Source organism: Somniosus microcephalus, unplaced genomic scaffold (genome assembly GCF_052327205.1).
Source record: "Somniosus microcephalus isolate GS21.2 unplaced genomic scaffold, FLI_Smic_1.0 scaffold208, whole genome shotgun sequence".
In the NCBI taxonomy this organism is placed as follows: Eukaryota; Metazoa; Chordata; class Chondrichthyes; order Squaliformes; family Somniosidae; genus Somniosus; species Somniosus microcephalus.
Window position 1 is genome coordinate 10,001 of NW_028225395.1, and position 12,952 is coordinate 22,952.

Below are 12,952 nucleotides of genomic sequence, written 5' to 3' on the forward strand. Positions count from 1 at the left end.
TACTGTAGGGCTCCACCTGATCTATCCAGGCATCTGAAGCGCATCTTCAGCAATCCGATGGTTTGCTCAATAATGCATCTGGTGGAAGTGTGGCTGGAGTTGTAGCGCTCCTCAGCTTCGTTGGTTGGTCTCCTCAACGGCATCATTAGCCACGTCCTCAGGGGCTAGCCCTTGTCTCCAAGTAGCCATCCCTGAAGTTCGTCTGGCGGCCTGAATAGCGGAGGCACAGTAGACTGGCGCAGTATGAGGGAGTCATGGCAGCTGCCGGGGTACTTGGCACAAACATGCAAAATCTCCTTCTTGTGGTCACACACCAGCTGAACGTTAAGGGAGTGGAAGCCCTTGCGGTTGACAAAAACTCCTGGATTGCGATGGGGTGCCCTAAGGGCCACATGTGTGCAGTCAATGATGCCCTGCACCCTTGAAAAGTCTGGTTTGACTCAGCACTCGCACAGGTACTTCTGGCTTCAGGCCAGAGCTTTGCAGTTGGATTTAACTTTCAGTGCCATAGCCTTGAGTCGCCACATATAATGGGGGCTGCAATGGGTGGAAACGTTGGCTTACTGCATTGCATTCAAAGGGCTCAGAGACGCCGTGAGAGAGTGCCAGTCATGGCCAGATGGAGAAGGGCCAACAGGCATCAGCACAGGAGGCCTTACCCACCCAGGGTATACCGCCAGCAGTTCTCATATCTGAACATGTCTGAGGAGCACTGTGTTCGGAGGCTGCAATTCAGAAGGGAGGTGGTCACTGAGATCTGCCACTTGCTTCGCAGAGATCTGCAGCCACAGCTGAGGAGTAGGATGTCTCTGTCGGTGGCAGTGAAGGTGACAGTGGCTCTCAACTTCTATGCCACCGGCTCCTTCCAATCCGCTACTGGGGACATTGCCAACATCTCCCAGTTCGCAGTACATTGCTGCATCTGCCAGGTGACCAATGCCCTTTTCAGAAGGAGACGTCAGTACATCTCCTTCCCCATGACCCTGGACAAGCAGCAAGAGCGTGCAATGGGATTTGGAGGAATAGCGGGCTTCCCCATGGCCCAGGGCGCCATTGACTGCACGCATGTGGCTTTGCGGGCACCTCTACAGAATGCCGAGGATTACCGCAACCGGAAGGGCTACCAGTCACTCAACGTCCAGTTGGTGTATGACCACAGGCAGCTCATACTAGCTGTCAATGCCCGCTTTCCAGGCAGCAGCCACGATGCCTTCATCCTGCGCCAGACTTCTGTGGCAGACATTTTCGAAGCCCAGGCTCACCCATGAGGATAGCTTCTCGGGGACAAAGGCTATCCTTTGTGCACCTGGCTGATGACCCCGCTCCGTGCACCCAGCACCCCTGCTGAAGAGCGATAATGACAGCCATCAAGCTACCAGGAACATCATTGAGCACACAATCGGCGTGCTCAAGCAACGGTTCCGCTGTCTGGATCGTTCCGGAGGAGCCCTGAGCGAGTCTCCCATTTCATTGTAGTGTGCTGCATGCTGCACAACCTGGCTATCCTCAGGACTCAGCCACTGCCAGCAGACATTGGAGGACCACCAGAGGAGGAGGAGGAGGATGATGAGGAGCACCAAGATGGGAGGGAGGCACAAAGTGCAAGGGCTGTCCGTCGGCAGCTTATTGCAACTCAGTTCTAGGCCCCCTCTCAGGGAATGGCTTGTGCCAATGAAAGAACATGAATGGAGCCGCTCCGCAAGCCCTCAGCCGGTCAAGGCAACAAATAGTTCAAACTGCAAACATGGACAATGTGATTAAATAAAACTTTTTACTGTGCAAACTCTGTGCCCTTCCCGCATGACAAACTAATTCAGATAAACCCCCCAAAAAACAAACAGTCAGAGACATAGCTGGCTCTCACAACCTTCAGAAAATGAAAAAAACAGTTAAACAAAAATGACCATGATCTTCGGCCTTCATACAAAAAACAAACACTACAGTCTCAGCCTTCATAAAAAACAAACACAACAGTCTCGGCCTTCATAAAAAACAAACACAACAGTCTCAGCCTTTATAAAAAACAAACCTTCTCGGCCTTCATATATAAAAAAACCTTCTCGGCCTTCATATATTAAAAAAAACCTTCTCGGCCTTCATATATAAAAAAAACATTTGGCCACACCTTCTACTTTTTCCCCTGCGAGGGTGACCCACCTCGCTTCCGCGAGTGGCCCTTTCCCGCCCTGCAGCTCCTCCTCAATGGGACCCCAGTGGCTGCAGCAAGGCTGGGGAAGGCTGCTGAGAGTCAGATAGTGAGATGGCAGATGCCCTTGGGGGACGGCCTGGACCAGCTCTGGGCCTGGAGGGCCCGGCTGCTGACTGCTCCAACTCTGCTTGGGTGGCAGTAGTCTGTCCTACGGGTGGTGGCAGCTGCAGTGGAGGAGTGACAGTGTTGGCTGCAGGAATGCTGCCAACCTGACAGAGCACAGGCACTCCCTGGTCGGCTGATACACTGGCACTCGCACGGGCCAGCACTGCAGCATGTGCAGCAATCTGCTGAAGCACAGACTGCTGCGGTGCGGCGAGGGACCCGGCGATGCCTGGCCGATCCAGCAAGGGTGGCAGCAGTTAGTGCCCTTGTGGCCCTGATCTGTGTCTGCATCAGACCAGCCAGTGAATGCACGACTGAGCACTTGGCTGGAAGCCGCCTGTGCTGCCGCGAAGTCCTGCAGACTCCTTGCCTGTGCTGCACTGAATTCTTGCAGACTCCTGGCCTGTGCTGCCCCAAATTCCTGAGCACTCCTTGCCAGTGACTCTATGGAGTCAGGCATCCTTGCCACTGCAGCCATGAGCTCAGTGTGCCTGTGCTCAGCCTGGGCGCCCATTTCGCCAAGGAGCCACACCTCCTCTGCGCTCACCGTAGCAGGACTGGAGACCGCACTCATCCTCCGGGGAGAAGGCCGACGAGCTTCCCCACCCCTCCCGCATTGCTGCAGCCCGCTGGGCCCCGGAGCTTCACTCTCCTCAGACCCTTCCCCCCCTGCTCCCCTCCAGGGGAGACGTGTCCCCATCATGGCCATGGGCTGCCTCGGCTGAGGGTGGCACTGATGGGCTTCCTCTTCCTCCTCCTCGAATTCAGAATCACTGACAGTGGCAGCTTGAGGGCCCGCCTCCTCACCTGGTGATTCAGCATCTGAAAGCAGGGAGGCACAAGAGTTGCTTTAGAGTGAGGAGAGGGCGGCAGCGAGGGAGGCATGAGTGCTGCTATGCACTGCATTGGTTCGATAGTAGCAAAGGATGCTGGTGTGAGGCACAAGTGGAAAGAGAGAGGTCAAAAAGGTGATGACCTTACCATTGCTGTGCAGAACAGGGTCGGCATCTCCACTGGCGACGGGGCCAATCAGCCGGCCTGCCATAATGCGCTCCACATGCTGCTCCAGGTCGCTGAGCTCTTTCAGGTCAGGATGGCCTCTTCCGGTCCGTCGCTGCTGCCTGCGATTGTGGGCCAGCTTGCCCTGCAAGAGAAAGGACGGCCTCTAAGTACAGTGTCAAGCCCTGATCTTGCCTGCACTGCCTCCCATGGTGGAATAGCCCTGACAGTGTCAAGCCCTCATCTAGCCTGCACTGCCTCCCATGGTGGAATAGCCCTGACAGTGTCAAGCTCTGATCTTGCCTGCACTGCCTCCCATGGTGGAATAGCCCTGACAGTGTCAAGCCCTGATCTTGCCTGCACTGACTCCCATGGTGGAATAGCCCTGACAGTGTCAAGCCCTGATCTTGCCTGCACTGCCTCCCATGGTGGAATAGCCCCGACAGTGTGTAATGTGCTGAATGTGCAAGTGATTTTCATGAGAGTCCCATAGCTGTTGGATGAGGGCTGGGCATTGGGGCTTTCAGGTCCCTTTGGCCATAAAGTGAGGTGCACATGCAGGGATGAGGAGGATACTGGAAAGGGTACTCACCCTGACAACCAGAGTGAGGTCGTTGAACTTTTTCTGGATTGCACAGGAGCCCTGGCAACCATGCTGTTGGAGGTCACCCTGTTTGCCACCTCCCTCCCGGCTTTTCTATACTCGCTGGGCAGCGGCCTCCTGCCACTATCAGGGAAGAGGACAAGTCGCCTGCGCTCCACTGCGCCAACCAGTAGCCTCAGGGCACCCTCGCTGAAGTGCTGCGCTCGCTCCCTAGCCTTCTCCATAGTCGTGGACGTTGAAATGTTGAAGCAGCTATGTTCAGGGCTTGATTCAGGGCTGCAGTGTGCAGGGCGTGGCAGCCAAACAAGTCCACCCTCCCCCTTTAAGAGCTGACCGGCGCCAGCGTGTCTGCCTTCAATCAGCAACTCACCGCACCTGCGCTGCGCCCGCCCTTGGTGGTAGCGCCTCGGCACGCCGGCTTAGCGCCTTATGATAGTCGTGCATCGCCTGCTTTAGCGCAGCAGCAACCTCTTGGGGCGATGCAACTGAATATCGGCGAAGGTGGCGCTAAGTTGCGCCGGGCGCTAAATTTAGCGAACGCCCGGCTGTAACGCCCCAAACGTGGCTATACTGAATTTCTAGGCCTATATTTCTAGAATTGTCTCAGAGTAATTCTGTATAGAACCCACAAATTCTGTACATTCTTTTGTAAGGAGTTGCAGAATTCTGGGGGGTATTCCGGACCCTCATAATATCTGGAAGGTTACAGTCTAGTTCAACTTATTAAAAGTACTATCCGGAGGACGGTAACATCTTTAGGTGGTCCTTTCCTTTAGGGAGAGATAGCCTGAACCTTTAGACCCATTTAAGCATCTTATGGAATTCGGCTATCTCTAACTTAAGTTGCGGGTGAACATCTGGGGAATACGCCTGATCTGGAATAGCCCAAAAGGGCTAGGACTGTAATTATCCCTTCAAGCTATGCCTCCTGGGTGGCGCAGGAAAGTGCCAAGGGCCTGCGGTTCACAGCTCAGGGAATATGTTTGCGCTTACGGCAGTAGAAGTGCAGGGAACCGGGTTACAGAGAGGCAAAGAGGTCCTAGGGAAAGCCGTAATAAAGGCGAGTGATTTACAGTCCAAGGGGCGAGCATGTGACATGCTGGCTCAGGACTTGATTGACAGTGTTGAATCAGACATTGAAGACATCAGGTTTAGAATGGTGCCCTGGCATGCGCAGAAGGAAGTCAGCAGTCTCAATCTGATTAACTGGGAGGAAGATAGACAGGAGCTCTTGGTAACCCGACCAGCAGGTGGGGGGGCTGTGGATGCATTTAGATTTCTAATGATGATGTCACGGGGCACAAGAATGGGACATATCGGGGGGATGCAAAGTAGAGTCGCTGGGAGTGGTCAGAGGCGAATCGGTGTACACTGGCTCGGCCTCCACTGGAGTATTGTGTCCAATTCTGGGCACCGCACTTTAGGAAGGATGTGAAGGCCTTAGAGAGGGTGCAGAAAGGATGTACAAGAATGGTTCCAGGGATGAGAGCCGTCAGTTAGTGAGCTTTACTCTGTATCTAACCTGTGCTGTACCTGCCCTGGGAGTGCTTGATGGGACAGTGTAGAGGAAGCTTAACTCTGTATCTAACCCGTGCTGTACCTGCCCTGGGAGTGTTTGATGGGACAGTGTAGAGGGAGCTTTACTCTGTATCTAACCCGTGCTGTACCTGCCCTGGGAGTGTTTGATGGGACAGTGCAGAGGGAGCTTTACTCTGTATCTAACCTGTGCTGTACCTGCCCTGGGAGTGTTTGATGGGACAGTGTAGAGGGAGCTTTACTCTGTATCTAACCCGTGCTGTACCTGCCCTGGGAGTGGTTGATGGGACAGTGTAGAGGGAGATTTACTCTGTATCTATCCCGTGCTGTACCTGGCCTGGGAGTGTTTGATGGGACAGTGCAGAGGGAGCTTTACTCTGCATCTAACCCGTGCTGTACCTGGCCTGGGAGTGTTTGATGGGACAGTGCAGAGGGAGCTTTACTCTGCATCTAACCCGTGCTGTACCTGCCCTGGGAGTGTTTGATGGGACAGTGTAGAGGGAGCTTTACTCTGTATCTAACCCTGTGCTGTACCTGCCCTGGGAGTGTTTGATGGGACAGTGCAGAGGGAGCTTTACTCTGTATCGAACCCGTGTTGTACCTGCCCTGGGAGTGTTTGATGGGACAGTGTAGAGGGAGCTTTACTCTGTATCTAACCCGCGCTGTACCTGCCGTGGGAGTGTTTGATGGGACAGGGTAGAGGGAGCTTTACTCAGTATCTAACCCTGTGCTGTACCTGCCCTGGGAGTGTTTGATGGGACAGTGTAGAGGGAGCTTTACTCAGTATCTAACCCGTGCTGTACCTGCCCTGGGAGTGTTTGATGGGACAGTGTAGAGGGAGATTTACTCTGAATCAAACCGTGCTGTACCTGCCCTGGGAGTGTTTGATGGGACAGTTTAGAGGGAGCTTTACTCTATATCTAACCCGTGCTGTACCGGCCCTGGGAGTGTTTGATGGGACAGTGTAGAGGGAGCTTTACTCTGTATCTAACCCGTGCTGTACCTGTCCTAGGAGTGATTGATGGGACACTGTCGAAGGAGCTTTACTCTCTATCTAACCCGTGCTGTCCCTGCCCTGGGAGTGTTTGATGGGACAGTGCAGAGGGAGCTTTACTCTGTATCTGACCCTGTGCTGTACCTGCCCTGGGAGTGTTTGATGGGACAGTGTAGAGGGACCATTACTCTGTATCTAACCCGTGCTGTACCGGCCCTGGAAGTGTTTGATGGGACACTGTAGAGGGAGCTTTACTCTGTATCTAACCTGTGCTGTACCTGCCGTGGGAGTGTTTGATGGGACAGTGTCGAAGGAGCTTTACTCTGTATCTAACCCGTGCTGTACCTGCCCTGCGAGTGTTTGATGGGACAGTGTAGAGGGAGCTTTACTCTGTATCTAACCCGTGCTGTACCTGCCCTGGGAGTGTTTGATGGGACAGTGTAGAGGGAGCTTTACTCTGTATCTAACCAGTGCTGTACCTGCCCTGGGAGTGTTTGATGGGACAGTGTCGAAGGAGCTTTACTCTGTATCTAACCCGTGCTGTACCTGCCCTGGGAGTGTTTGATGGGACAGTGTAGAGGGAGCTTTACTCTGTATCTAACCCGTGCTGTACCTGCCCTGGGAGTGTTTGATGGGACAGTGTAGAGGGAGCTTAACTCTGTATCTAACCCGTGCTGTACCTGCCCTGGGAGTGTTTGATGGGACAGTGTAGAGGGAGCTTTACTCTGTATCTCACCCTGTGCTGTACCTGCCCTGGGAGTGTTTGATGGGACAGTGCAGAGGGAGCTTTACTCTGTATCTAACCCGTGCTGTACCTGCCCTGGGAGGGTTTGACGGGACAGTGTAGAGGGAGCTGTACTCTGTATCTAACCCTGTGCTGTACCTGCCCTGGGAGTGTTTGATGGGACAGCGTCGAAGGAGCTTTACTCTCTATCTAACCCGTGCTGTACCTGCCCTGGGAGTGTTTGATGGGACAGTGTAGAGGGAGCTTTACCCTGTATCTAACCCGTGCTGTACCTGCCCTGGGAGTGTTTGATGGGGCAGTGTAGAGGGAGCATTACTCTGTATCTAACCCGTGCTGTACCTTCCCTGGGAGTGTTTGATGGGACAGTGTCGAAGGAGCTTTACTCTGTATCTAACCCGTGCTGTACCTGCCCTGGGAGTGTTTGATGGGACCGTGTAGAGGGAGCTTTACTCTGTATCTAACCTGTGCTGTACCTGCCCTGGGAGTGTTTGATGGGACAGTGTAGAGGGAGCTTAACTCTGTATTTAACCCGTGCTGTACCTGCCCTGGGAGTGTTTGATGGGACAGTGTAGAGGGAGCTTTACACTGTATCTCACCCTGTGCTGTACCTGCCCTGGGAGTGTTTGATGGGACAGCGTAGAGGGAGCTTTACTCTGTATCAACCCGTGCCGTACCTGCCCTGGGATTGTTTGATGGGACAGTGTAGAGGGAGCTTTACTCTGTATCTAACCCGTGCTGTACCTGCCCTGGGACTGTTTGATGGGACAGTGTAGATGGAGCTTTACTCAGTATCTAACCCTGTGCAGTGCCTGCCCTGGGAGTGTTTGATGGGACAGTGTAGAGGGAGCTTTACTCTGTATCTAACCCGTGCTGTACCTGCCCTGGGAGTGTTTGACGGGACAGTGTAGAGGGAGCTTTACTCTGTATCTAACCCTGTGCTGTACCTGCCCTGGGAGTGTTTGATCGGACAGTGTCGAAGGAGCTTTACTCTGTATCTAACCCGTGCTGTACCTGCTGTGGGAGTGTTTGATGGGACAGTGTAGAGGGAGCTTTACTCAGTATCTAACCCTGTGCTGTACCTGCCCTGGGAGTGTTTGATGGGACAGTGTAGAGGGAGCTTTACTCTGTATCTAACCCATGTTGTACCTGCCCTGGGAGTGTTTGATGGGACAGTGTAGAGGGAGCTTTACTCTGTATCTAACCCGTGCTGTACCTGCCCTGGGAGTGTTTGATGTGACAGTGTAGAGGGAGGTTTACTCTGTATCTAACCCTGTGCTGTACCTGCCCTGGGAGTGTTTGATGGGACAGTGTCGAAGGAGCTTTACTCCCTATCTAACCCGTGCTGTACCTGCCCTGGGAGTGTTTGATGGGACAGTGTACAGGGAGCTTTACTCTGTATCTAACCCGTGCTGTACCTGTCCTGGGAGTGTTTGATGGGATAGTGTCGAAGGCGCTTTACTCTGTATCTAACCCGTGCTGTACCTGGCCTGGGAGTGTTTGATGGGACAGTGTAGCGGCAGCTTTACTCTGTATCTAACCCGTGCTGTACCTGCCCTGGGAGTGTTTGATGGGAAAGTGTAGAGGGAGCTTTACTATATCGAACCCGTGCTGTACCTGCCCTGGGAGTGTTTGATGCGACAGTGTCGAAGGAGCTTTACTCTGTATCTAACCCGTGCTGTACCTGCCCTGGGAGTGTTTGATGGGACAGTGTAGAGGGAGCTTTACTCTGTATCTAACCCTGTGCTGTACCTGCCCTGGGAGTGTTTGATGGGACAGTGTAGAGGGAGCTTTACTCTGTATCTAACCCGGGCTGTACCTGCCCTGGGAGTGTTTGATGGGACAGTGCAGAGGGAGCTTTGCTCAGTATCTAACCCTGTGCTGTACCTGCCCTGGGAGTGTTTGATGGGACAGTGTAGAGGGAGCTTTACTCTGCATCTAACCCGGGCTGTACCTGCCCTGTGAGTGTTTGATGGGACAGTGTAGAGGGAGCTTTACTCTGTATCTAAACCGTGCTGTACCTGCCCTGGGAGTGTTTGATGGGACAGTGTAGAGGGAGCTTTACTCTGTATCTAACCCGTGCTGTACGTGCCCTGGGACTGTTTGATGGGACAGTGTCGAAGGAGCTTTACTCTGTATCTAACCCGTGCTGTACCTGCCATGGGAGTGTTTGATGGGACAGTGTAGAGGGAGCTTTACTCTGTATCTAACCCGTGCTGTACCTGCACTGGGAGTGTTTGATGGGACAGTGTGGAGGGAGCTTAACTCTGTATCTAACCCGTGCTGTACCTGCCCTGGTAGTGTTTGATGGGACAGTGTAGAGGGACCTTAACTCTGTATCTAACCCGTGCTGTACCTGCCCTGTGAGTGTTTGATGGGACAGTGTAGAGGGAGCTTTACTCTGTATCTAACCCGTGCTGTACCTGCCCTGGGAGTGTTTGATGGGGCAGTGTAGATGGAGCATTACTCTGTATCTAACCCGTGCTGTACCTGCCCTGGGAGTGTTTGATGGGACAGTGTCGAAGGAGCTTTACTCTGTATCTAACCCGTGCTGTACCTGCCCTGGGAGTGTTTGATGGGACCGTGTAGAGGGAGCTTTACTCTGTATCCAACCCGTGCTGTACCTGCCCTGGGAGTGTTTGATGGGACAGTGTAGAGGGAGCTTAACTCTGTATTTAACCCGTGCTGTACCTGCCCTGGGAGTGTTTGATGGGACAGTGTAGAGGGAGCTTTACTCTGTATCTACCCCATGCTGTACCTGCCCTGGGAGTGTTTGATGGGACAGTGTAGAGGGAGCTTTACTCTGTATCTAACCCGTGCTGTACCTGCCCTGGGAGTGTTTGATGTGACAGTGTAGAGGGAGGTTTACTCTGTATCTAACCCTGTGCTGTACCTGCCCTGGGAGTGTTTGATGGGATAGTGTCGAAGGCGCTTTACTCTGTATCTAACACGTGCTGTCGTTGGCCTGGGAGTGTTTGATGGGACAGTGTAGCGGCAGCTTTACTCTGTATCTAACCCTGTGCTGTACCTGCCCTGGGAGTGTTTGATGGGACAGTGTAGAGGGAGCTTTACTCTGTATCTAACCCGGGCTGTACCTGCCCTGTGAGTGTTTGATGGGACAGTGCAGAGGGAGCTTTACTCAGTATCTAACCCTGTGCTGTACCTGCCCTGGGAGTGTTTGATGGGACAGTGTAGAGGGAGCTTTACTCTGCATCTAACCCGGGCTGTACCTGCCCTGTGAGTGTTTGATGGGACAGTGTAGAGGGTGCTTTACTCTGTATCTAAACCGTGTTGTACCTGCCCTGGGAGTGTTTGATGGGACAGTGTAGAGGGAGCTTTACTCTGTATCTAACCCGTGCTGTACGTGCCCTGGGACTGTTTGATGGGACAGTGTCGAAGGAGCTTTACTCTGTATCTAACCCGTGCTGTACCTGCCATGGGAGTGTTTGATGGGACAGTGTAGAGGGAGCTTTACTCTGTATCTAACCCGTGCTGCACCTGCCCTGGGAGTGTTTGATGGGACAGTGTGGAGGGAGCTTAACTCTGTATCTAACCCGTGCTGTACCTGCCCTGGAAGTGTTTGATGGGACAGTGTAGAGGGACCTTAACTCTGTATCTAACCTGTGCTGTACCTGCCCTGTGAGTGTTTGATGGGACAGTGTAGAGGGAGCTTTACTCTGTATCTAACCCGTGCTGTACCTGCCCTGTGAGTGTTTGATGGGACAATGTAGAGGGAGTTGTACTCTGTATCTAACCCTCTGCTGTACCTGTCCTGGGTGTGTTTGATGGGACAGTGTAGAGGGAGCTTTACTCTGTATCTAACCCGTGCTGTACCTGCCTTGGGAGCGTTTGATGGGACAGTGTAGAGGGAGCTATACTCTGTATCTAACCCATGCTGTACCTGCCCTGGGAGTGTTTGATGGGACAGTGTAGAGGGAGCTTTACTCTGTATCTGACCCGTGCTGTACCTGCCCTGGGAGTGTTTGATGGGACAGTGTAGAGGGAGGTTTACTCTGTATCTAACCCTGTGCTGTACCGGCCCTGGGAGTGTTTGATGGGACAGTGTAGTGGAAGCTTTACTCTGTATCTAACCCTGTGCTGTACCTGCCCTGGGAGTGTTCGATGGGACAGTGCAGAGGGAGCTTAACTCTGTATCAAACCCGTGCTGTACCTGCCCTGGGAGTGTTTGATGGGACAGTGTCGAAGGAGCTTTACTCCCTATCTAACCCGTGCTGTACCTGCCCTGGGAGTGTTTGATGGGACAGTGTAGAGGGAGCTTTACTCTGTATCTAACCCGTGCTGTACGTGCCCTGGGACTGTTTGATGGGACAGTGTCGAAGGAGCTTTACTCTGTATCTAACCGGTGCTGTACCTGCCATGGGAGTGTTTGATGGGACAGTGTAGAGGGAGCTTTACTCTGTATCTAACCCGTGCTGTACCTGCCCTGGGAGTGTTTGATGGGAAAGTGTGGAGGGAGCTTAACTCTGTATCTAACCCGTGCTGTACCTGCCCTGTGAGTGTTTGATGGGACAGTGTAGAGGGAGCTTTACTCTGTATCTAACCCGTGCTGTATCTGCCCTGGGAGTGTTTGATGGGACAGCGTCGAAGGAGCTTTACTCTCTATCTAACCCGTGCTGTACCTGCCCTGGGAGTGTTTGATGGGACAGTGTAGAGGGAGCTTTACCCTGTATCTAACCCGTGCTGTACCTGCCCTGGGAGTGTTTGATGGGGCAGTGTAGAGGGAGCATTACTCTGTATCTAACCCGTGCTGTACCTGCCCTGGGAGTGTTTGATGGGACAGTGTCGAAGGAGCTTTACTCTGTATCTAACCCGTGCTGTACCTGCCCTGGGAGTGTTTGATGGGACCGTGTAGAGGGAGCTTTACTCTGTATCTAACCCGTGCTGTACCTGCCCTGGGAGTGTTTGATGGGACAGTGTAGAGGGAGCTTAACTCTGTATTTAACCCGTGCTGTACCTGCCCTGGGAGTGTTTGATGGGACAGCGTAGAGGGAGCTTTACTCTTTATCAACCCGTGCCGTACCTGCCCTGGGATTGTTTGATGGGACAGTGTAGAGGGAGTTTTACTCTGTATCTAACCCGTGCTGTACCTGCCCTGGGACTGTTTGATGGGACAGTGTTGAGGGAGCTTTACTCAGTATCTAACCCTGTGCTGTGCCTGCCCTGGGAGTGTTTGATGGGACAGTGTCGAGGGAGCTTTACTCTGTATCTAACCCATGCTGTACCTGCCCTGGGAGTGTTTGACGGGACAGTGTAGAGGGAGCTTTACTCTGTATCTAACCCTGTGCTGTACCTGCCCTGGGAGTGTTTGATCGGACAGTGTCGAAGGAGCTTTACTCTGTATCTAACCCGTGCTGTACCTGCTGTGGGAGTGTTTGATGGGACAGTGTAGAGGGAGCTTTACTCAGTATCTAACCCTGTGCTGTCCCTGCCCTGGGAGTGTTTGATGGGACAGTGTAGAGGGAGCTTTACTCTGTATCTAACCCATGCTGTACCTGCCCTGGGAGTGTTTGATGGGACAGTGTAGAGGGAGCTTTACTCTGTATCTAACCCGTGCTGTACCTGCCCTGGGAGTGTTTGATGTGACAGTGTAGAGGGAGGTTTACTCTGTATCTAACCCTGTGCTGTACCTGCCCTGGGAGTGTTTGATGGGACAGTGCAGAGGGAGCTTAACTCTGTGTCTAACCCGTGCTGTACCTGCCCTGGGAGTGTTTGATGGGACAGTGTCGAAGGAGCTTTACTCCC

At 53.2% G+C, this 12,952-nt stretch overlaps 1 protein-coding gene across 1 annotated transcript in view; it reads right to left on the reverse strand.

Annotated features, from left to right (window-relative positions):
- The window catches only part of LOC147082058 (uncharacterized), a gene marked incomplete at its 3' end in the record, with an annotated part of 4,653 nt that extends 1,140 nt beyond the window's left edge, over nucleotides 1-3,513 (reverse strand). Inside the window, exons 1-2 of the mRNA XM_085980497.1 lie at nucleotides 3,296-3,513; nucleotides 1-3,136 (exon numbers count right to left, since the gene is read on the reverse strand). The exon at nucleotides 1-3,136 is cut by the window's left edge and continues 1,140 nt beyond it. The remainder of the gene's footprint in view (nucleotides 3,137-3,295) is intronic.
- Nucleotides 3,514-12,952: the final 9,439 nt, after the last annotated feature.